Source organism: Natator depressus, chromosome 8 (genome assembly GCF_965152275.1).
Source record: "Natator depressus isolate rNatDep1 chromosome 8, rNatDep2.hap1, whole genome shotgun sequence".
In the NCBI taxonomy this organism is placed as follows: Eukaryota; Metazoa; Chordata; order Testudines; family Cheloniidae; genus Natator; species Natator depressus.
Window position 1 is genome coordinate 56,947,070 of NC_134241.1, and position 23,046 is coordinate 56,970,115.

General features: G+C 40.0%; 1 long non-coding RNA gene and 1 pseudogene across 1 annotated transcript in view; both read left to right on the forward strand.

The window, feature by feature from the left end:
- Positions 1-22,594, forward strand: part of LOC141992855 (uncharacterized) — a 473,559-nt gene extending 450,965 nt beyond the window's left edge. Inside the window, exon 9 of the long non-coding RNA XR_012640668.1 lies at positions 22,564-22,594. This is a non-coding gene — a long non-coding RNA (uncharacterized LOC141992855). The remainder of the gene's footprint in view (positions 1-22,563) is intronic.
- Positions 2,337-3,337, forward strand: LOC141992641 (iron-sulfur cluster assembly enzyme ISCU-like; annotated as a pseudogene).
- Positions 22,595-23,046: the final 452 nt, after the last annotated feature.

The following is a 23,046-nucleotide window of genomic DNA, read 5'->3' on the forward strand; positions in this document are numbered from 1 at the left end:
AAAATCATTGAGAAGAAATTCTTTGACTCATATTGCCTATCATAACCAGAGATGTATGAGCTACCTCTCTACATTCGGATGGTACAAATATGAAGTACCTCTGGCCAAGCTTTGAGAATCAAGGAATGTGATAGAACTGCTGGGTGATAATCTTTGTTCGCTGTTAATAAATAAACAAACAAATAAATAAATGTTGGAGTCCACAGAACTGGAGTTAGGACTTCTTTTTGTATTTAAAATAGATAAGTCTGGAATTTCAAATGAGACTAAAGGAATTAGGTGACCAAATCCCCTAGAATTTCAATGAGTCTTCGGTACTCAATTTTACCTTAGAAAAGTCACAAAAGATACTTTCCGGTGAATAAAAAGAAATACAAAAACCCAGAATCAGTGAAGTTTAAAACATTTTCCCCAAGTTGTTTTGAGTATTTTCTTCAAGCTTCATTTATTATTCCTTTCATAAAAAGTTCTACTCAGACATCTCATTTTTACCACTGGGCCTCAGGAGTGCGCTGTTAGTTCCATTAGCTTTGCTGTTAGCTTCTGTTGTAGGAATGCAGATTCTTTCAGAAAAAATGCTAATGGTATCTTGGCACTTGTACCCTTTTGGTTAAGTAACTGGAAGCTTAATTGGGGTGGTTTCCCTTCTTTTTTTTTTTTTTTTTTTTTTTTTTTGCATTTCAGTTACTATACAAATGCAAGCCAAATGCATTTATATATAAACAAATACATATGCCACAGGAGCGTGTAAAACAGTAACAGCTTTTATATACTGAAGTTATTTTTGACAATGGTAAAAATGTATTTATACAATATGCTCAACTAAATCTCTTTTAAAAACCAACTCTAAAGCAATTGGAACTGTTTCCCCAATTCAACAAAAATTAACCTGCTACTACAACAAGATCAATTTGCTACAAAACTTTTCAAAAGTGTAGCCTACCTAAGATTGAGTACCGTTTGTTTCATATTTCAGATAAAACATTACAACCAATTTCATTGACATGTATTCCCTTTTTGTGCATCTTGTGTCTTAAAAATTCTACCTACTGCTGTCACTCTGACTACCAATTCAATTTCATTTTGCAGCTGTTTCCCGGGTAACCCAAACAGCTATGGGGGGAAAAAAGGAATATAGTAGAAAGAAACCAAGAAGTCGGCAGCCTTTCCACTTTGTTTCAGATGCATCCCAAGTGTGAAACCCATTACCAAATATAAAGATACAGAAAACTACTGTATTATACCCAATGGGTCAAATTCTGACTGGTGATACCCAGAGGTGCACACCAGAAAGCCTGTTTGAAAACATGCTGGAAGTTGGTTTTCTTGCTTGGTTCCAATTCAGAAACCCTGCCCTAAAGCTGCTCTACCACTGATATAGGAGAGGAACATAACAGAATGCAGCCACTGCCCAAGCAAAAGTAGAACAGTGTGCATGTACTGTATCATAGCTGTGTGTACACACACACCTTTCTAAGTACTTCTATGAACTACCCTCTGTCTCCACCATTACATCTGAGCACTTCATAATCATTAATGTATTAAAGCTATTCAGAATATTTTTTCCCTTGACTTTTGATAGAAAAATTTGAGTGGAAATTTTCAGTTTTTGGTTAAACTTTTCATTTTCTGAGTTTGATGTTTGTTGGTGAGAAGGTAAAATCCTCTGTAGAAATCAGACATTTTTCATGGGGGCAGAGGAGGGAAGTACTCATGTTGTACTCATACCAACTCAGGGTAACAGTGGCAGACTCAGGCTCACAGTTGTTTAGTTCTGTGCTAATATGAGAGCTATAAAGAACAAAAACTTGCCAGACACTTTCAAAGAGATTGCCATAAGGAGTTTTTTTAAAAAAGGATAGAGAGCAGGACTTCAGTCGAAACTCAGATTTCTACACTAATGTAACATCCATTATATATGGCCAGATCATTATTTAACTCTGTTTGGGGGTGAAGAAGGCTAATAAAACGTTTTAAATAGCTACAGTGAAAGGACTTCATTTTTTTTCCTTTTGATTTTTGTATCCTGAACATACAAATAACTTGCTGTGTAGGCCAGCTAAGGCAAAAAATATCACTTCAGTGTGCTTGTGCCAAGGTTTGAACCAAACAAGTAATAAAGGTAAATCTACCAGACATTTAAAAAGTGTTAACCTTTTTTTTTCTTAATCAAGGGGAATCAATTCACTGTGAAATGCTATATCACACATTCCATTGAATTTTTCATACCAAACAAGAAGCCTGCAGAATGGGGATCAATGACCTGAGGTATTGCAATACAGAACAGATAACATTAGGGACGGACAAATGAAGACAAAAGTTTGCTCTCCATGGCTATGCTTGTAACTGATGTCCTGTTGGATTTAATTGTACAGGGCCTGGTACAAAGCCCATTGAAGTCAGAGGGAGTCTTTACATTGACTTCAGTAGGCTTTGGATAGGTCCATGGTGAAAACTCATGACTTAACCTCAAAGGGTTGAAGTTTGGGTTTGGATAAGGACGCACAGGTTTGAAAGTTTATCTGAAGACTATTTGTGTCTCTTAGGCCTGTAAACTTTGGCCACCTGTAAACTCATTACCCTAAGCTCTATAGGACAGGGAGTCTGGGTAAGACTCTGATCCTGTCCCTGTACACCAAGTAAAAGAGGCATAGCTGTGTAAAGGGGCCCTGAAAGCCCTGTATGCAGGTGTAGGAAGATCTCCCCAGCAATCACTATAGAAAACAGCCATAAAGCTGCCTCCCAAGGACTCCCCACCCCTCAAAGTCCTGGTGTAGGGGGTATGATGGAGACCAGGTGAAGGAGAGGCATGTGAAGGGTGAGGCTGCAAAACAGCACATCGGCTCCTCCGGCACAAGGTGCTGGTGCTGAGAGCTGGACTGGGGTGGCACCCCTGGAGCTGGCAGGTTCTACAATGGGGTATCATGAGGAAGTAGTGGATCACTAGGGGAATCCAAGAAATATGGGCTCCCTTGATAACACTGGTAAGAATATTTGGTACTGGATAAGTGGGTGCTCCTGCTTGTGGAGCTGTGATGAAACTACAGGCTGAACTGGACAAAAAATGGAAAAAAATGTTGATACAAGATTCAAAACATTTGGCCATGGATAGGCAACTGCCTCAAGCTCACTGGCCATGGAGTGGATTAAAGGAAAAACTGTTGATAAAGACTTGACTATCAGGAATTTTGATATTGCTAAAGAACTCTGCCATCTTCCAGTTAAGCTACTCTGCTCTATGCTGGCTAAAGATGAAATCAAGGTTGCCTTGACAGATTATAAATTGAAACAGGATCCTAAGAAAGAACAGCCAGAGAAGAAAGCAGCCAAAGCCTAAATTTGATGTATGAGAGTATAAAGCTTGCTCTCTCATTCCACTTAAATTTGCAGTGCAATGACTTTTGAGATGGGAATCAGTGCACTAATAAATGAAGCTATAGGATATGCACATAAGATAATTACAATATTCCACTGTTGCAAGTGTATTAAACCACTGTTGTCATGCTCAAATTATTGGATCCTCCTCTTCAGCTTATTTCAACACAGACTACTCTCCTGTCTTGATTTCATATGACATGAATGGGTGAGGCAAGCAAGTACTGAGTTCTGAGTGTGACCATTTTCGGCAAAAAAGGCTGCCATAATACCATGTCTTTAGAAAGTTCAGCATTGTCCTTCATGAAGTTAAGAGCCATGTGACAGGGTGCTGGCTTGAAAAGCCTGAGCCAGTCTTCTGTCACACCAGCTCCAATCAGAAAAGGGGTATTGGAGCTGGCTGAGTAAGCCCAGGCCTAAGTGGTAAATGGGGGAACAGCTGTTGGCCTTGTTAGCCAGGGCTACGTACAGGCTGTCAGGAAGAAAGCCAGGGGGAGAGGAAAGGGAGGAGCCAGGGAGTTAGAGGCTACTTTCCCCTGCTGGCTGCAGAAGCTAGCAGTCCCTGAGGCTGAGAGCCTGACACTGTCTCTAGCTACAAGGTGGTGGGAACTTGTAGTGTAAATAAATTGCCTAAAGCAGAGGTCGCTGGCTGGCTTGTGGGTGCAGAATTGGCCAAAGATAAAGGGGCCCACTGGCACCCTGTTACTCGTGGTGGCTTGTCTGGTATCCTGAGCCAATGGACGTGGTTGGCAGCCCAGAGATGGACGGGACCCTGCAATGGCTCATCAAACACCAGGAGCAGATGCAGAAGGTGCTGCAAGACTTCCAGCAGTCCCACCAGGCCAAGAGACAGGCCTTGCTAACCTCGCGGGCAGGACAGCAGAGAAGCCTACAGGACTTTATAAGAGACCAGGCCAGCGTGCAGCAGCAACTCCTGCAACAAATGGCGAGTCCTGTGGTAGGGGATGGCACCTGGCTGCCAGGCTTGGGACTCTGTAAAGTGGTCTTGGCAGATGACCCGGATGCCTTTCTCAGTATGTTTGTGTGGAGTCATGGGCGCAAGATGGAATAGGGCAACCTGGGCCCTATGACTGGCTCCCTACCTGGTGGGAGAAACTCAAGTGGCCTTCATGACCTTGAGTGAGGAACAGGCCTGGAATTATGAGATGGTGAGGGCGGCCATCCTAGACTGCGTGGGCCCGTTGGCAGAGAAATACTGCTAAAAGTTCCGGTCAGCCCAATGGATGGGGGCTGTGTGGCCCAGAACCTGATGGAGTGGGCCACCTATTGGCTGAGGCCCGAGATGCAAACAGTAGGGGAGATAATGGACGCCCTTGTCCTAGAACAATTGCTGCAGGGCCTCCCTGAGGATAACAGAGTCTGAGTCAGGTGACATCAGCCAAGTATGGTCGATGCAGCAGTCAAGCTGACCAAGGAGTACATGGTGGCAGATGTTCCCCGAAGGGAGGGCTGACCTTACAAAGACAAAGAACCTTAGACTTGAATGGAAACATGAGAACCTTAGACAACAGAGCCCGGATAGATTAGAGTAGAGGCAGGGAGGTATGGGGGAGATGGCCAGTCCAAGCCCCTTAGAGGGAGAAAAGGGGCAACTGGAACTCCCCACAATGCATCTCCCAGAGAAGAAATGGGGAGTCCAGTTGGTGGCTTGGGAGAACCCTATGCCTGAGGTGTCCAGCAGGAGGTCAGGATTGGCCTCGACCCCCTACAGGAAGGAAAGGGGATAAAGGAGAAGGGACGCCTGCAGGGGTGCAATATGTGTGAGCATCTGTGGGTGGTGGCAGAGCTATGGGGACATCCACCCTCCGACCAGCGTACTTTTTGCGGGTGGGGGATGAAGGAACCCCCAGGAGATGATGCAGGTAATCCCTCGAAAGAGGGGGAGAGGCTTCCCTGGAAGAACCCCACTGGATGGGGGCGGAGAGGCCAAGGAAGCACAAACCTGGAGGCCTATAAGGGGGGAGGTGTGTGACAGGGTGCTTGCTGGGAAACCCTGGGCCAGATTTCTGTCACGCCCTCTCCAATCAGAAAAGGTGTATTGGAGCTGGCTGAGTAAGCCCAGGCCTAAGTGGCAAATAGGGAACAGCTGCTGGCCTCATTAGCCAAGGGCTACATAAAGGCTGGCAGGAAAGAAGTCGTGGTACTCTCCTCTGCTGGTTGCAGAAGCTAGTAGTCCCTGAGGCTGTGGGAACTTGTACAGTAAATAAAGAGCATGAGTAATTGCACCAAAGCAGAGGTACTCTGGCTGGTTTGTGGGCACAGAAGTGGCTGAAGATAGAGGGCCCACCTGCACCCTGTTACAAGGCCCTTCCACATATGTGCTCCACATGTACTTAGCTTTAACCCCCTGCTTTGTTTAAACGGAACTTTAAATGGTAGTTGAAGGCTCTCAGCAACTTAAAGGATCTTGGTATTAGTGTATGGCAGTGGTTTTATGGAGTACAATGGACGTACATGCAAACACAGCTGGGCAAAATTTTTTTTGTCCAAAACTTTTTCAGCTAAAAAATGCAGATTTGGATTTGGGTCAATTGAAATATTTTGTGAATTTATGCTGAATTTGCAAAATTGTTTCAGTCCCTCCCTCATTCTTCCTCTTTCTCTCCCCCTCCCCCTCCCCGGTCCATGTTTGACATTTACTTCCATTTTTTAAAAAGGAGGTAATGACCCAAATGTGACCCAAAATGAATCTTTTACTTTTTTCAGTTCACTGAAAAAAATTTTTTTTCTTGTTTTCTGTGTGTGTGTGTGTGTGTTTCCCCACCCCCCATTTTAGCCAGTGAACTGAAAAATCGGTAATTCACCCAGCTCTACATGAAATTTAACATGGCCATTTCTTGGCGTCTGGGGCTGTGTGTTTACCACACCATGTTAATGCAGAAGGGGTCAGAGTGAAGATTGTCCATATAACTTTTCTGTGTCCATTTCTTGACTTTATGTTCTTACCAGTACAACCTTATTATTTATATATATATACACACACATTTAACGTAATACAATTTGTTGTGGTTAATAGGAAGCACATTGTTTCAGAACAGGCTCATCCAAACTATAATCATTTGCCAATCTTATAATTATTTTACTTGCAAACATATATAATTATGTGCACTGACATAGCCCAAAGCTATAAAAGTGTGTGGAAAGTTAGGCAGTTGCTAACTGTAAAATCCATACACTTCAGAGAAGAATTTCTCCCATTATACTTGAAAATAGCTTTAATGAACATTAATGAAAATTACTGGGAAATATAATTTCACATACTGTTTAGTTTATCCTTACCCTTTTCTCCACATCTCAGAGTAGCATTTAATTGCTTTAATGGTCCATGATAAAGTGACACTCAATGGTAGCAGATTTGTATAACCCCTGTAAGAGCTATTTAAATATATACCCAATACTCTATTACAGTTGTCTGGGTTCTGATTTTATCCAGGCATCCAATTAATCTACACTCTTAAAAATAGGACCAGTATTCATGTAGAAAGAACAAACATTTCTGTATTGCTTCCTTCCCAAGAATACCGCATTCAATACTGTCGTCCCCCACATGGGAAAGATTCTTGACCAAGCAAATGGATGCATTATTTCACCTATCAACATTGATATTCTGAAAATCCTTAAAGTCAGAAGTACAAACCTAATGAAGATAATTAAAAGGAATATAAGCTGTCATCTAAAACAGAAGGAAATTAGCTGGGCTATAAGGGAATTTGAAAAGCAAATAGCCAAAGGCACAAAAACCAATATTAAAAAAAAACTCCTTATGTTTAACAGAAGCCTGTGAGAGGGTCAGGGGGACTACAGAAGGGAGTAAATGGAGTTAAGGAGGATCACTGACAACTGGCATAAATAAGGGCAGCCTTTTGGTTGCTATAATTTGTAGGCTGTTGTAATTTGTGTTTGGAACCAGACCAGCACCTGGATGCCCAAGGACAGGTGAGCATAAAGGTACCTTACATCTACCTCCTCCTGAACGATGCTAAGTGCTTCTAGGGCACAGATCAGGATCTGGGCTATTATTGCAGTTCCCAGCAAAATCAACAGAAGCACCAGGTGATCACCACTCAGAAGATCAAATCAGTTATTTAAGTGTATAAATGAGGATTTAGATGCCTCGGTTTAGGGACTCCAGTTTGAACATTATATTATTTGATTTGTATCTTATTTAAGTTGAAAAAATCCCACCCTTGCTTGCATTTTCTTTCTGCTTCCTACTCCATCTGATTGCACTGCCCATTTCAAAATGGGCTTAGATATACACTGAATTTGTATTGAATCTACTAAATCTCCTTAAGTGCTGCTAAAGCTCCCTGTTGGGGGCAAAATACCCATCAGCAGTCCCTTATATTCCAGATATGTCTGCTGTGGAATGTTTTCATTTCCAATGAACAACATTTTGTTTTGCTGCAGTGACACAGCAGTGATTAGGTTCTTGTCTAAATCAAGACCATAATAATGAAAGTCTTTTAAAGTCAGAATAGCGATTAAAAACTAAGGCTTTCAAAAAGCATCTTTTACAAGCACAAGCCCACTTTGAACACCACTAGGACTTATGCTCCTAAATCATGTAAATGCTTTTGAAAATCTACCCAAATAAAACCGCTTCTTGGTTTTTACTCCATTGATTTGTTCCATGACTTATTAGGGCACAGTGGATGGAGAAGGAATACACAGACCCAAACTGTGGGGGGAGGGGGTTTCCATTTAGAGTCAAGTAAAATTATTCAGGTGAACTGTTTTAAGATAGAGTATTGTAAATGAGCACCAATGCTACCAGAATTCAGGGCCATTGGGCTGGGATTTTCAGAAGAACCTAGTGGAATCAGGTGCCTGTCTCAAGGCACTATCTGTAGCATTTTGGTCACTGAGGTTGCTGCAGCGCTGGGAAGGTTGCAGACACAACTGAAGTTAATTAACCAGCTTGTTGGGGATTAGTGACAGTTTGGTGGCAATTGCTGGGCTATGAGGCAATTAGCTCAGTAATTGGGAGGATATATATATGGGAGGAGCAGCAAAATAAGAGGGGTCTCAGAGCGGGAGCAGTGGACTAGAGAGGAAGCTGTATGGAAGTTTCCTCTTGCTGTATCCCTCCCAGATATAGCCGTATGGGTTGAAACTGAAGATTAAAAGCACACATAGTCAAAAAAGATACAGTTTCTCTGTGTTTGTGACAAGGAGATCATTTGAACAAACTAGGTGGCAGTATTCATAGGGTACGAAAAGGGATGCCCTGTGATAGTGCCGAACTCCCATTGGAAGTCAATGGGTGTTAGAAACGTAACTCTTAGACCCTTTTGAAAATCCCCGTTTTAATATATATTTTACTCTAGCCTATAGTGTGAAAGAACCTGGAAATAATTCCTACATAAAATAAAATCTCTAAATGAACAAAACAGAAAATGTCATTAAATTTTAGGCTAGTTTGTTAATGTCATATCTATTAAGAACATTTAAAAATATTTATAAAACTGAGATTAGAACTATTTATTGACTAGCAAACTTTCTATTTTCCTTTTATTTATATTTATATCTAAGCAAGCTTGTTTATATTTTATAAAAGAAATAAACTGATCTTTCAATATGTTATCATTTCTAGGAGTTCATGTTCAAGAAGGAAAGCTGTCTGTGTCTTTCCTTCAGCATAAATCCACAGCACTGCTTCTGTGAAACCAAACCCGATATCACAGAGAAAAATGAGTTCATTAATTTTGGGCCTTATTGATCAGAGAGTAATGAAGTCTGTTTATAACATGTCTGATGTTTTAAATGGTTGTTGAATCGAACAACTCTTGTTTCCTTCAGATGTATATGCCATTACCTCTATATTATGAAGGCATCATTTTCATTTAAAACAGACTGTACAGTTCAGTTGCTTATGCTTACTGTGATAAATAACTATACTGTAATACAAGAATCAACAGTGGCAGAAACGAACCTGGGGATTTCTGTGATCACTGATTACACTTTTGAAAATAGTGCAGCACCTTAAAGTATATCACATACTGTCTGCTTTGACATTCATGAATACAATTCAAATGTGAGTTTAGAGAACTCAGTCAAGTGGCTTTCCAAGAGATTTTAAATTTGCTGCTATTCAGAAGGGGACTCGGAAATGTGCTGTTTTCTCTTAAATGGCATCCAGAAGGGAAACGGATTTAATTATCCTGTTTGTTTCTAAATGTGGCTTGTATTTACTGTGTTCATTACAATTAATGGTTAATAAAGGAGGCGTTCTCCTTGACAGCTAAACATTTACTGCGTGCAACAGCACAGCGTGCACATTCTTATTGGTTACGTTGCCCAACACTGAGCAAGGTAATCAACTAGGCTCTATTCATGAATATTTAAGCTATGTGAAAGATTTACGGTCAACCTCTCCCACAGAGCCTTGGGTTTAAAATCAGGTGAGTTTGCATGTCTCAACCCTGTGGATGCTTGTGAAGGTTTGGCAAAAGTGTTCCTAGCCTAGAGTAGGTTTAACTAGTCATACTCCCACCGCAAACCGTTCAACAATCAATTTCATGAGGTAATCCTGGGGGAATTCTGCACCTAAAAATTATGTGCACAATATTTTAAAATTCTGCATATTTTGTCAAAATAACACAATATAATCATACCAGTTTCAATTATTTTGGTAATTTATTTCAGAATAAATGTCAGCAAGTATGTCTGAAACAATACAGATAAAAAAAAGATTCAGGAAATTTTTTTTTGACAAATATACTCCTTACTAGACATATTAATATAGAACTTTGAGTAATAATTCATTTAAACTACAATACAGCACCATATTTCCTGCACCCCTCAGAAGCAGTGCAAAGGCTTGGGAGTCAGGAGTAACAGAGGAGCTGAGGGAGAGGGAAGTAATTGCTGGGAAGGAGCCTGACTGTGAACTTGGAGGGTTGTTGAATATGGGTGGGAAAAATATGGAACAGGGGTTTTTTTGGCAGGAAGGGTTGGTTAGGGAGCTTCCTCCATGTAGATCCTGGCTGACCCTTACCCTCTCCCATTTAGTCAGGCACATCTGCCCCATCCCCATGTGTCCATACATCCCCATGTGTCCTTGCACCTCTGTCCCCATGTGTCCCTCCACCTGCACACCTGTCTGTATGTGTCCCTGCACTCCCTCCCCCTCTCTATGTCTCTGAGCCCCCACCCAGCCATCCATCTCCACCCCCCTCCCAAGGTAGTCCTGCACCCCCTCAGCCAGCACCCTCACCTCATCCCCATGTGTCCTTGTGTGTCTCTATGCTCCCACTCGGCCATCCCCCTTCCCCCATGTGGCCCTGCACCTCTACTCCCATTCAGCCCCTGCCCCAGTCTGTTCTCCACCACTAACCCTTATTAGCCCCTGTCTGACCCACACTGTTTGTCTCCCCATATCCCCTGTCTCCTGACCTGGCCCGACAGGTTCTGTGAAGAAGGCACTGCACGCTCTTTCTCTTCCCTAGCTTGAGTGGCTGCTCTGTTCTAGCCCCACAGCACTCTCTTGTGGGCAAAAGGAAGAACTGCAGCAACTTTCCAGCCAAAGCTATTTTCTCCCTCCCCCCGACCAAAAAAATTAAAATGTGTGACACATTAATTATGTGCATGCACAATGGCACAGAATTCCCTCATGAGTAATGAGGATTTGTTAGTCCCTACTGGAAATCTGGACCTCATGACTGGACTAAAGGTGGGGATTCCTGAATACACACTTCTCCAGGAAGCCTTAGACCATCTGAGTTCTAGCTTTCATGCCTTCTTCTGTGAGGTTCTCTAGTTAGTGATTTATTTATTTTAACTCCTCACCAATGTTTTAGATTCATGTCAAAATCAAGGCCGTAATAATGAAAAGGCTTTCAAAACCATGATAGTGATAAAAGACAATCAAGTGTCAAATGATTCTCATACCTTGTAAGGTTTTTTCCTATCACTGAGTTATCACTGAGTTTTTTCCTCTCACAGTTGAACAGAAACTGGTGAGAGGGACTATATACCAGGAAGCATACTGAGCAGTTAAGGAGGGTCTTTGGCAACGAGTATAAATTAGAACAGCCTTCTGAGCTTACACTCTAGTCTAGTATAGCATGGATGTAACAAAGAGTAGGAAAGGAGCCAGCGGGGTGTGTGTGTGTGTGTGTGTGTGTGTGTGAAGACAAAGGAAACAGCAAAAGGTGTATGTCTTAACACATAACAGATGTGTGCAAACCTAGATGTCTGTATCTATGGAATATTAAAGCTAAAAGTACATTTAAGTCAGAGGTGCCTAATTCTCTTAAAGCTCTCTGAAATCCCAGTCTAAATGCTTGGTGATGAAAGGGAAATCCCACAGGTTTTCCATCATGTATGATCATGTATCTCTAGCAATCATGTAGTCTTTCTCAAATTTGTTTTGAGGTCACTACCAGGACTTTCAGTCCCTCCAGTGTTAAAAAATATTATCTTGCATTCATTCAAATGAATAGTGTTACAGTTCTTCTCCAGTTGAAAACACTGTACTAAAAGAGGAATGATCATATAACCAAAAATTATTAGCACCACTGTAAACATAGTCCTTTAGCGTGTGAGACATGTTCATTGCCTTGTAGATCTTGCAAAATATTAAAGTACCTCAATATTATGGAAAGTAGCAATGTATTTGGGGAAATTTTGACTTCACTTGAAGACAGAGATTTTCAAACTTTCAGACAGAAATGAATCTTCTGAGGCTTGAGTTCCATTTCTCATTACCTCTTTATGGGCCTTCTCACATGCTTCTTGCTTGCAGAAGTACAGTAAATTAATCATGAACAGGCAGTGCAATTCACTCTCTGGAGTCCTTCTGGTCAAATTAATACAATCAATATAGCACATACTGTCAAGCACTTTTTTTTATATTCTACTGCATTTACCTATATGATAAAGTAGACCTGCTAAAATGTGGCCATTCCACAATATATGATCTTACATATAGTATAGACAAAATATTAAAAGAAGCTTCTTGTTTCATTGGAAAAACAACAAATTGTTACTTTACATTTTCTTATATGTAATTCTATGACTATATCTCCAGCAAAAGACCAGGAAAATTCAATGCACTCCGTGTATGTGTGCACATGCAAAGTTCAGCTTTGCACTCTGCCAATCCTGTGGACATAGGGGGTCCCTAAATGTAAATTGGAGCAGCTAAGCACGGTACTAATTTAAACTGATTGTTAATAAGCATGAGGTGTTGTGTGCTGGGATCAGTGTAGGCATTCAAGCTCTTCCCCCTTTCCTCCAGTCATGCCTCTGCACCAGCAGTAGTGGGAGGAACAGAAATGCATCTTGTGCTGGCTCTACAGCATGGGAGAATCGTCTTTATAGTAATGACTTTACAGCCAAAATCTGCAGACAGTATTGCCTAAAGCCATCACCCCACATTCCAGGATCAGAGAGGATATGAATTTGCAATCAAAACAAACCAAGTCCACTAGAAAAATAATCATATGATCTCTGCCTATGAACCAGGGCAGTCAGGAGACATACCAGATGCATCATCCTTTCTCAATTAGCAATTGAGCACTTGGACCTTGCCGTCTCTAAATAGTAATCTTACGCCGGAGAGGCTGCTCCAGTTTGATCCTTAATGGTAGCAAAGTAATTGAGTTTAATCCAACCTGATAAAGAGATCCTCTGAGATACAGTGCATGTGGGGATGCAGCACACTGAGCTTCTCCAGTAGTGTGCTAGAAGCCTGTCTGCTGAAGATAGGTGATTTATGTAAAGTGTGAACTGATTTGACTACTTACTGGGTGATCACACTGCTTTCACACAGGGAAGAGTTAATATCATGCTGACCTACCTTGTTCATGATTTATGTTGTTCAAATTGATGGTTAAGCATTGTACGCTACTTAAACCAGAGAACAGATTGAAGTCTTCATATCCTGTAATTAATATTCCTCCCAAAGTATTACTATATTTGATGGAGCTAGTTGCCTAAGATTTGGCCAAAAGTGCTTTGACATTAGATTCTCAAAACTTTAAGACTCAGAATAGAATGAGGCATGTGAAAGGCAATTAGAGTGTGATTCATTTATCTTGTATAGTACAGCGGATGGCTCCGGGCTGGGTAGAATTAAAAATAGACTGTGTTTTATGTGTTATCATGGTGTGATACTATGCTTTTTCCTTAACAATTTGGGGATTGGGGGAACTTTTTCAACCCTACAACAGCATGAGTAACATTTCTTCCAATCTTGAAAAAGCCTTCCCCCCCCCCCTTCAAAAATCTATCTCTATATATTTTTCCCCCCTCTCTCTAACACTGGTTGAACAACCATATTCTAGAGAGAGATCCGGCTTCTGTATTGTCAAGAGAAGCTAAAGTTTGTGTAGGAAAAACCACTGATTGTGTTAACCACTGAATTCTGATTTGCTGCTGTTGCTGCTTTTTCCTCTTCCTGTCTTTAGATCTGGTGTATGTCAAAGAAAATGCAAGAGCTTCAAATAAGTTTTATACAGAAACTGATGACAAATGCTTCAGTTATATGCTCAAACATGAGAAAAGTGGAATTTTTAACAGCTTGAAGTGCAAGCACGGAAACTCCCTACATGTCATAAAACAAATCATAATTGAGAAGCCAGGAACTGATTGTCTAAAATCGGAACTGACTTGAAGCTTAGTCGTTGCCATGAAGTTGTGAGAGACTGACCATGTGAGCTGTAAAATGGATACACTGGGCCTGATTTTCACTCACATTAGGTTCCATTACACCACGCTGACAGTGTAAAAGGGCCTTAAAGTGAACTTAAATGAAAGTTATTGCCACTTTGAGGAGCCTTTACGTGACCAGAGTGTTCTAAAGGGGCCTTAGTGCACATGGAAAAAAGGTTCCTCTATACTGGAGTTGTATGGTCAAATTCTCTGCTAGTGTATTGCCATGACCTCTAATAACCTTGCTCATGCTGAATCGTGTCTTATGCCAGGAGTATCTCCAGAAAATCCAATTAGATCACACTGGCATTATGCCAGCAGAGAATTCAGCCCTGTATGCTTTTTCTAAGTAAACCATCCAGCCTGCTTATATAGCATGATCCTATCTTCCTTAGCTATTTTCCAATCCTCAAAACTGATTGACGGACCTTAAAACTGATCCTTTCTAGACCCAAGAGCATCTTTGTATATACCTGAACACATCAAATGATTCCTTTTATAAAGCATCCTCTAACTCTTTTTTGTTTGTTTTTGTTCTTAAACTAGGTGATCTGCTTCAGCATGACCTGTCTTTGTGGCTATGTAGTACACAAAGCATGGTGGTGCAAAACAGCTAAAATTGGCTTAACTATCTGACAGGTGACAGTCCCAGTTCTTAATCTTGTCATGAATTTCTCAATCAAGAACAGAAAGTAGCCTTAGGTCATTCTGATAATTGATTTAATTTATATAATAATGAGAGCAAGGGGTAAATTCTTCCAGCACTTAAAGCTAAATTAATGTGGCTAGAAATCTAGCCTCTCATATATGTTGGAATTTCAGTGTGTGGGGCAGGGAAACCATATAAAAATGGCTTCATTTAAGATGGAGATCCAGGAGGGAAGGCAGGGATTGGAGGAAGTGGGAATGGAGAAAAGAAGGAAGAAAGTTGGAAGAAGAACCTTCTTCTGAGGTGCATACCTTCAGTGTTTGTACAGTGCCTAGTGTTACACTAATAAAATAATATCAATAGGATCTTATAAGAGGGATAAGGCAAAATGCCACGTTTATTGTAAATACAGCAGTTGGCATATGCTTTTCAGGCGCGCGCACACGCACACACACGTCCTGCAGATGGTCTTTATAGTTACCAGTCTGTTGTAGCTCAAGTCAATCTATGTCCAGTTAGATTGAGCACGAGTGAGGAGCAGAGCTCTGTCAGTCGCAATCCGATGCTCCGAGGCTTTGCAGGACTGAACCCAGTGTTCCATGGCAAAACACCCCATCTTTATAGTTGTAAATTCCCATTTGAGTCCCTGCATTTTGCAACATCACCCTGTAATCATTAGTCCTTAAGTGGTGTTAATGTTGTTGTTTAGCTGTTGTCTCGCCTTCGGGGGTGCCTGCCTCACCTCTGAGGTTGTCAATGCTGCTAACATGTTTAGCGAGGATACAATGGATATTTTCTGATTGTCTCCTGCTGCTTCCAAGTCTCTCACTTTTTCTTTACCATCTGGACATTTGTGATGGCTTTTACACCTTATCTTTTCCTGATGCATGCATTCCTAATTCACACAAACAGTCTCTCACAGAAACCTTCAAAGGTATACAGAATACATTGTAAATTAAGCCGTGCTAAATCTTATAACTAAAATAATTCACATTGGGGCTTTAGGCCCTCAACATTTCTTTAATCTATTTATCATAGACACAATACAAAATCCTGTCTTTTACTAACTAAACTTCATAACAGGTCCTAATTGTAATGCATATGGGAAACAGGATCCCAGTCTCAGACAGTCATTCCTTTCTGTTATTCAAAAAGGGTGGCTGGCAGAATGAAATCAAGGTTTATATCAATTCTTATAGTACAATTATAAAATTTAGCCCTACACTAGCACAATGGGGCCCTGGTCCATGACTGGGGCTCCTACATTCCACTTCAATACAAATAATAAATGTTTAATAAAAGTTACAGAGCCAAAAATCTTTAGTATACCAGCAATGTGTAAAAAGAATTGGGGTCCAGACTACCAAGAGTGTCTGAGGGTCATTGTTAACAGCTAGTATAAAGAAACGTGAAGAAATATAGCAGGTTCCTGCCACAATAAATATTATAAAGAATATGCAAAATTGGGAACATCCAAGAGACAATTCAGCCATATCACACTGTTGCCATGGTCCACTTTGCAGTATGGAATGCATTCACTTTCTGCAGGAAGGTGTTCTTCTGGTATGAAGTAAGGAGGGAGAAAAGCTATGATGATCAGGGCAACATAAACACTTGGATGGATAGATACAATTTCCTTTTTCTTTCCTTTTCCTTCAGTAATCAATATTGGTCCACAATGCACAATAATACCTAAATCTAAGAGAGCATTAAAGTATTAAGGAAATCCCATTTAGCAGCAATCCTGTAAGGAGTCATAAGCCATATTAATGACCAAAGATTTACATTGCAACAACAAAACCTTCCAGGAGAATAGTTTGTCTTTCATTCCTTATCCCCTGTGATAAATGAAGAGGGGGGAGGTAGCTCCCTTTTATGGACACCCAGCCAGCCAGTTAGCTATAAAATTCCTCTTAGTAGCTGTTCTCTACTTGCTTTACCATAAAAGGGTGAACAAGCTCACAGGTAAAAGGAAAGGAATGGGCACCTGACCAAAAGAGCCAATGGGAGGGCTAGAACTTTTTAAAATTGGGAACAAACTTCCCTTTTTCTGTGTGTTGTGGTTGTCCAGGAAAGAAGGGAACAGGAAGCAGTTATGCTCTAAAAAGCTTTAAGCCAGGTATGAAAAACCATTAGACAATACCTAAAGATTGCTTATCTGAAACCCCAGAATAGTAAGTAAATTAGGTAATATCTAGGAGGATAGAATTAGTTATTTCTTTTATTTTTTTATTGGCTAGTGGTCTCCTCTGTGCTAACTCCAAATGCTTTTTGTTTTGCTCGTAACCTTTAAGCTGGACCTCAAGAAGGTTATTCTTGATGTTTAAATTTTGTAAGTGGGTTTGTTAAATCTGGCAAAAAGTTTCAGATGTATTTTCTTTGTTTTGTTTTTAATAACACTTACGTTTTTTAAGAACAGGATTGGATTTTTGGTGTCCTAAGAGGTTTGTGCATATGTTGTTTAATAAACTTGTGGGAACAGCTGATTTCCTTTTTCTCCACTCTTCCCTGGAGGGGGGGTGGGGTGGAGCGTGAAAGGGCTTGAGGGTACCCCATAGGAAGGAATTCCCAAGTGTGCCTTTCTGGTTTCAAAGGGTTTGGGGTTTTTTTTGCATTTGGGTGGTGGCAGCATCTACCCATCCAAGGTCAGAGAGAAGCTGTGACCTTGGGAGTTTAATACCAGCCTGGAGTGGCTAGTATTAACTTTTAAAATCCTTGCGGGCCCCCACCTTCTGCACTCAAAGTGCCAGAGTGGGAAATCAACATTGACATCCCCTTATTCAAAAGTTTATTATGTTTACACAGAGTAGGCATTCTCCCCCTTTACTGGTCAGAGCAAAAAGAATTCAGCTAAGCGCGCATGCTCGCTCTATCCAAAATATGTTGCCTAAGCTTAAACAAATGTAGCTCCCTTTTCTTTCCCCTCAGTCATGTGCCTGCCTCTTATTAAAATAGGAAAAGTGATTCTTATCAATAGTAGGGCAAGTAATTAACTGAATAATTGTCACATAGTCAGTAGGAAAGTACTAGTAATCTATGCTGCTCTCAGTCATTCATGCCAGTTGGCCAACCATTTCTACATTGCTGCAAAGTAACTGCATGCATTTCCCATATGAACTTCAGCTATCAGTTAGGGGAGAAAAGGTATTTCCCCAGACAATCATGTAGTAATGAATTGTAAGAGAATTAGTCAACACTGCAGAACACTGGATTAAAAGGAAAAAAATTGTCTTCTAGAGGTAATTTTTGGTTTACCTTTAATTATTGAGGTACTCGGGTGCTATGGTAATGCACACCTTGGAAATATTGGTAAATAAAATAAATATTAAAGAAAATGAGGGTTATACTTCAGGATTATTTACATCTGGATTAACAGATTCCCCTCAGACACACTAACATTGGACAAGGGCAGGGTTTAAGGTTTTGCTTCTGGTCTGTTTCAACTGAAAACACTTAACAGGTTTGCCCATCAGTAGCTGAAAATGAGGGAGAGGATATCATATGCTAGAGTTGGACAAAGAATAGTAACTGTGTTTGTTGGAGGATTTTGACATTTCAAAATCTAGTTTCATTCTGATTCAAAACAAACCCTCATATTTTCAGAGCTGTCTGCAAAACAGATTTGGGACCCTGGAGGCCCTGAGAGCCTGGGCTGCTGAGGAGCCACAAATCTGGAGCTTGGGAGCCAGGGCTTCCAGGCTCCTGACTCCCCCTCATGTCACCAGATGGGCTGCCAAGGAGCTGGTTGCCTAGAAGCTCTGGGAGGCTGGGCTCCCAGTAGCCCATCAAAGAGACTTCTGAGAAACTGGGAGGAACTCCTGCCTGATTTCCATTGTGATTGCTTTGAAATTGACAGGTCTCCAGGGAATGTTTTGGATTTTGATGAATCAGCAAATTTGGACAAAAATGGTTTGTTTAATTTTTTTTTCTGACTAACTCTATCAACCATTCATTTAACCTACAGTACTTGTATTATATTTTTATTATATTACCTAACGAGAGTCTGCTTGTCAAGCATCAATCCGTTTGTGATATAAAACTTTTACAGCTCTACTGCTCTTCTTATTCTTAAGCGTTTCATTGGTACTTCCTGATATCTTTTTCTGTTTTGTTCATAACTTGTCACAGGTGAACTTTTCACATTACTTTACATAAGCTTTTTAATGGTTGGTAGCTTCTCTCTCTTATACTCTACTAAACTTACTTTGATTGTCTAGTAGGAGATTCTGTTGTATTTCTTAATTCAGTTTGCTGTGGATTTTTTTTTTTTAACCAGCTTCCAGGACTATTTTGTATAATAAAAGGCTTTGAGTATATTTTGCTTACATTTTTGTTTAAATAGAATATCCAAACAGATATTATTTCCAAGAAATTTCCTTTGCAATTATCATGTTTCCTTTGTTAACAGAAGAAGATATTTCAGAGCACATGTTTTCAAAAGGGAGTGGTATAACATTTAATAAAGTAATAGAAGAGACCATATTTATGGTGTTGTATCAGATTAATTTAGTCAATGTTGGATAACTGAGGTGAGGTAGATAGGACTTCACGTAAAAATTGAGCCCCAAAATTGTGAATAGAGGAAGATTTTTTTTCCCCCTTTGACTGAATAAGTGTGTCACCTTTCTCCCAGATTTTGTGCATGAAAAATATGCTGTCCAAAATTGAGCTTCTGAGCAGAGCTGAGTGAATAATTGATTTTTCAGTTCAGTGGCTGAATCAAAAAATCCAGGAAAAAAAAATCTTTCAAACCCCAAAACTGATTTTTGTTTTGGTTTCACACTGAACCAAAAACTTGAAAAAAAATTCCATTTGGGTCAAACAAAATGTTTTGAAAATGTCAATTTGAAACGACATTTTGATTTGAAAATGTCACTTTAAAACAAAATGCCGAAATAGTTGATTAGAAAACTTTGAAACAAAATGTTTCAATATTTGCAAAGTTTTGATGTTTTGATTTTTTTTGGCCAAAAAACTGTCAAATTCAACCCAAATTCCTGACTAGTTACAATGCCCTGCAAAATGGATTTTTTTGGTCAATTTACTATTTGTCCAAAAAAAAAAAAAAAAAGCTGCCCAGCTCGACTGAGTACCAATATATAAACGAAAGATCTATCTGTAAAACAGAGATCTGTCTCTGAACATAACTGAGTGAATGTCTGCTTAGTGTAGTCCTATGATTTCAGTTCCAGCTCTTTGCTATATTTGCATTTTTACATTGTTTTTAGGAGACTTTTTGGGATGGTTGAGATAATGTCTCAAGATATCCATAGACCTAGTGACCTTGGATCCGTGGATGAGCCTGAACTTACTGGAAAATGAGGGGAGGTTCTTTATTTGCATAAAGGTGACCCATTTGCTTGCATGCTTGCAATGGCTTGCTGCCGTGGCTACTGCTGTGGCCCTTGGTTTCTGGCTATGCAATTCCACCATGCCTGACAAAGAGGTTTTCTCCACCCACCCTCACCCAACTAGCTACCAATGGGTACGTGATTTTCTTTATATAATTAATGTAATTATTTTTAAGTTAATTTATTTTCCTACTGAGCTTGAAGAATCAAGCTTTGCCCTTAATAACCTTTTTCTTTGAAACCATGAGGGCTAGAAATTTACTTTTAAAAAATTTGATAGTTGAATGTCTCACATGGATTTAAGAAAATCCAGAATATCACAAGAGCTGTCAATGCTGCAATCTTCAAAGCTGTGAGAGCCCCAGACAAAACATTTGGTTAACTTTGAACAGTATCGCACTAACACATGTCATAAGATCAAAGGAATTAAGAAGTTCTCATTTGACATCACATTATACTCCACTTCTCAATGCCAGCTACTCTTCTCTTCAATACATATCTTCATTCTGATTTTCAGCAACCAAAGTGCAACCTTATTTCCTGCCAGTATATTGGTTATAAGCAGAGTTAGGCAGCAAATGATTTTCCAATCCCAGGAAAAATTTTGAGATTTCAAAAAATGTTCATGTTGAATCAGGATGAAAAGTTGAAATCATGAAAATTGTCATGAGCAGACAATTGGGGTGATGGTGGCAAGGGGGAGTTTGGGTCAATTGCAACTTTAAAAAAAAATTGTGGAATGTTTAGTTTTCATTTCAACTTTATTTCAATCATTTTTACTATAATTAGCTTAAATTACAAAATAATAATAATAATAATTAATAATAAATAAAAAACTAAAACAAAAAAACCCAGAATTTTTCATTTTAAAAATGTCAAAATGTGACATTTCAACAATTTTGAAAATTTTTCCCAAAAATATTTAGAAACAAGAAATTTGTCAAAATTGATCCCTTTCCCATTAACCGTTTAAGTTTTGATGAACTGGCATTTTCTGACAAAATAATAGTACATTAAAATTAAAATAGTTTTAAAATTAATATCTGTATTTATAAAGTTCATGTATTTTAACATAGTGCTAGTGTGGCTGTCAGAAATTGCATATATGTTCCTTCGTATTGGTTTGTAGAAGTCAGAGAGGTGTGAATTCAGACTGCAAAAACAAATTATGAGGTTTTTTTCCCTTTTAATGGCCAGGAAAAGTTCTGAGGTTGAGTGGTCTATGGTGTTAGTGATTGCTCTACATATAATTGTAATTTTCATGTAGAAATTTCAGAACTGAAATATGAATGTGTGTGGTAGTATATTTATGGTCAGAGTTAATGCTGCAATTGGATATCCCCTTCCCATGCTTCATAGATTTAACAGATTTTAAGCAGAGACCATTATGATAATTTAGTCTGAATGACACATGACAGATAGAAATTCATCCCATGATTCCTGAATCAAGCCCAATAACATGTGATTGAGCTAGAGCAGGGGTTCTCAAACTCTGGGTTGGGACCCCAAAGTGGGTCGCAACCCCGTTTTAATGGGGTTACCAGGGCTGGTTTTAGACTTGCTGCGGCCCAGGGCCGAAGACCGAGCCCCACTGCCTGGGGCCGAAGCCCAAGGGTTTCCACACAGAGTGGTGGGGCTCAGGCTTCAGCTTGAGCCCTGGGTGGTGGGACTAAGGTTACATGGCCCTGGCCCCCAGGTCTGAAGCCCTTGGGCTTTGGCCCCCCTGCCTGGGATAGTGGGGCTCGAGCAGGCTTAGGCTGTAGTCCCACCTCCTGGGGTTCTGTAATATTTTTTCTTGTCAGAAGGGGGTCGCAGTGCAATGAAGTTTAAGAACCACTGAGCTAAAGCAGGTTTCAGAGTAACAGCTGTGTTAGACTAACCGCAAAAAGAAAAGGAGTACTTGTGGCACCTTAGAGACTAAATTTGTTAGTCTCTAAGGTGCCACAAGTACTCCTTTTCTTTTTGAGCTAGAGCAGACATAGTTCTAATGCTTCTCCTCTCTCTGCTGCATTTCCCTCACTCTCTCTACCTTCTGCCTCCCAGTCCGGTGCTCTGAATCAAAACCAAATACCCACAGTTTCTATATTTCTTCTGTATGTTGTGAAGCTCTGGCTTTATACCTCCTTGAAACACAGTGCCTCCAGCAGTTCCTTCTGGGATGGCACCGCTGCTGTGCAATGCCATAACAAAGGTCACGAGAGAGCCCATTATACCACAAAATACATTATTATATTTTCCCCTTTCCAAGTTGAAAATCTCTAGAATTTCTAACTCATCCAAGTAATGTGTTCTGACATCCTCCACTGACAAAAGATGGGGGATAGAAATCCTGCTACTAGGGAATTAACCCTTCACTTGCCAGCCTTTCTTTCAATAGCTCAACCAGACTGAAACCACTGCCAAAATAATGAACTTCATAAAAATAAACCCATAAAGAAAACATATTTCCTGATCTGGGTCAAATGGTATGCACCTTTCTAAAATGATTTTTATAAATTCTCTTTGCAGAAACGTTTAATGATGGAATGCAGAATGTCAACAGACTGGAATTCGAATGCTTTATTATTCCTGATGTAAAACATGTTAATTTTCTTTTTAGTCTAGCCCATGTTCATACATCATTTGCCTTGCTCTTGTGAAATGGGAATAGCAGCTCCTGGCTCTGAAAAGTGTTTTCATTGTTTTCTCTATCAAATGTTTCAAGATACATTGTATCAAATTAAAATAGAATTGAATTGCAGTAAAGCTACTAAAAGAATTCATTGCACTCCACACAGTTTGCTACTAAATATATTATGCAATGTGAATGGGCAGTTCAATGCCAAAGGATTTGTACTTATATGCTTGTTGTAATAAAAGTTGCATATGAATACATCATTCAGTGTATTTAATTACCACGAATAATGGTCATTCATACATGCCCAAGACTGCCTCACTGTATTAAAAATCATTTCAGTGAGATTATATTTCCTGTCTCTTCCTGGATGGAAT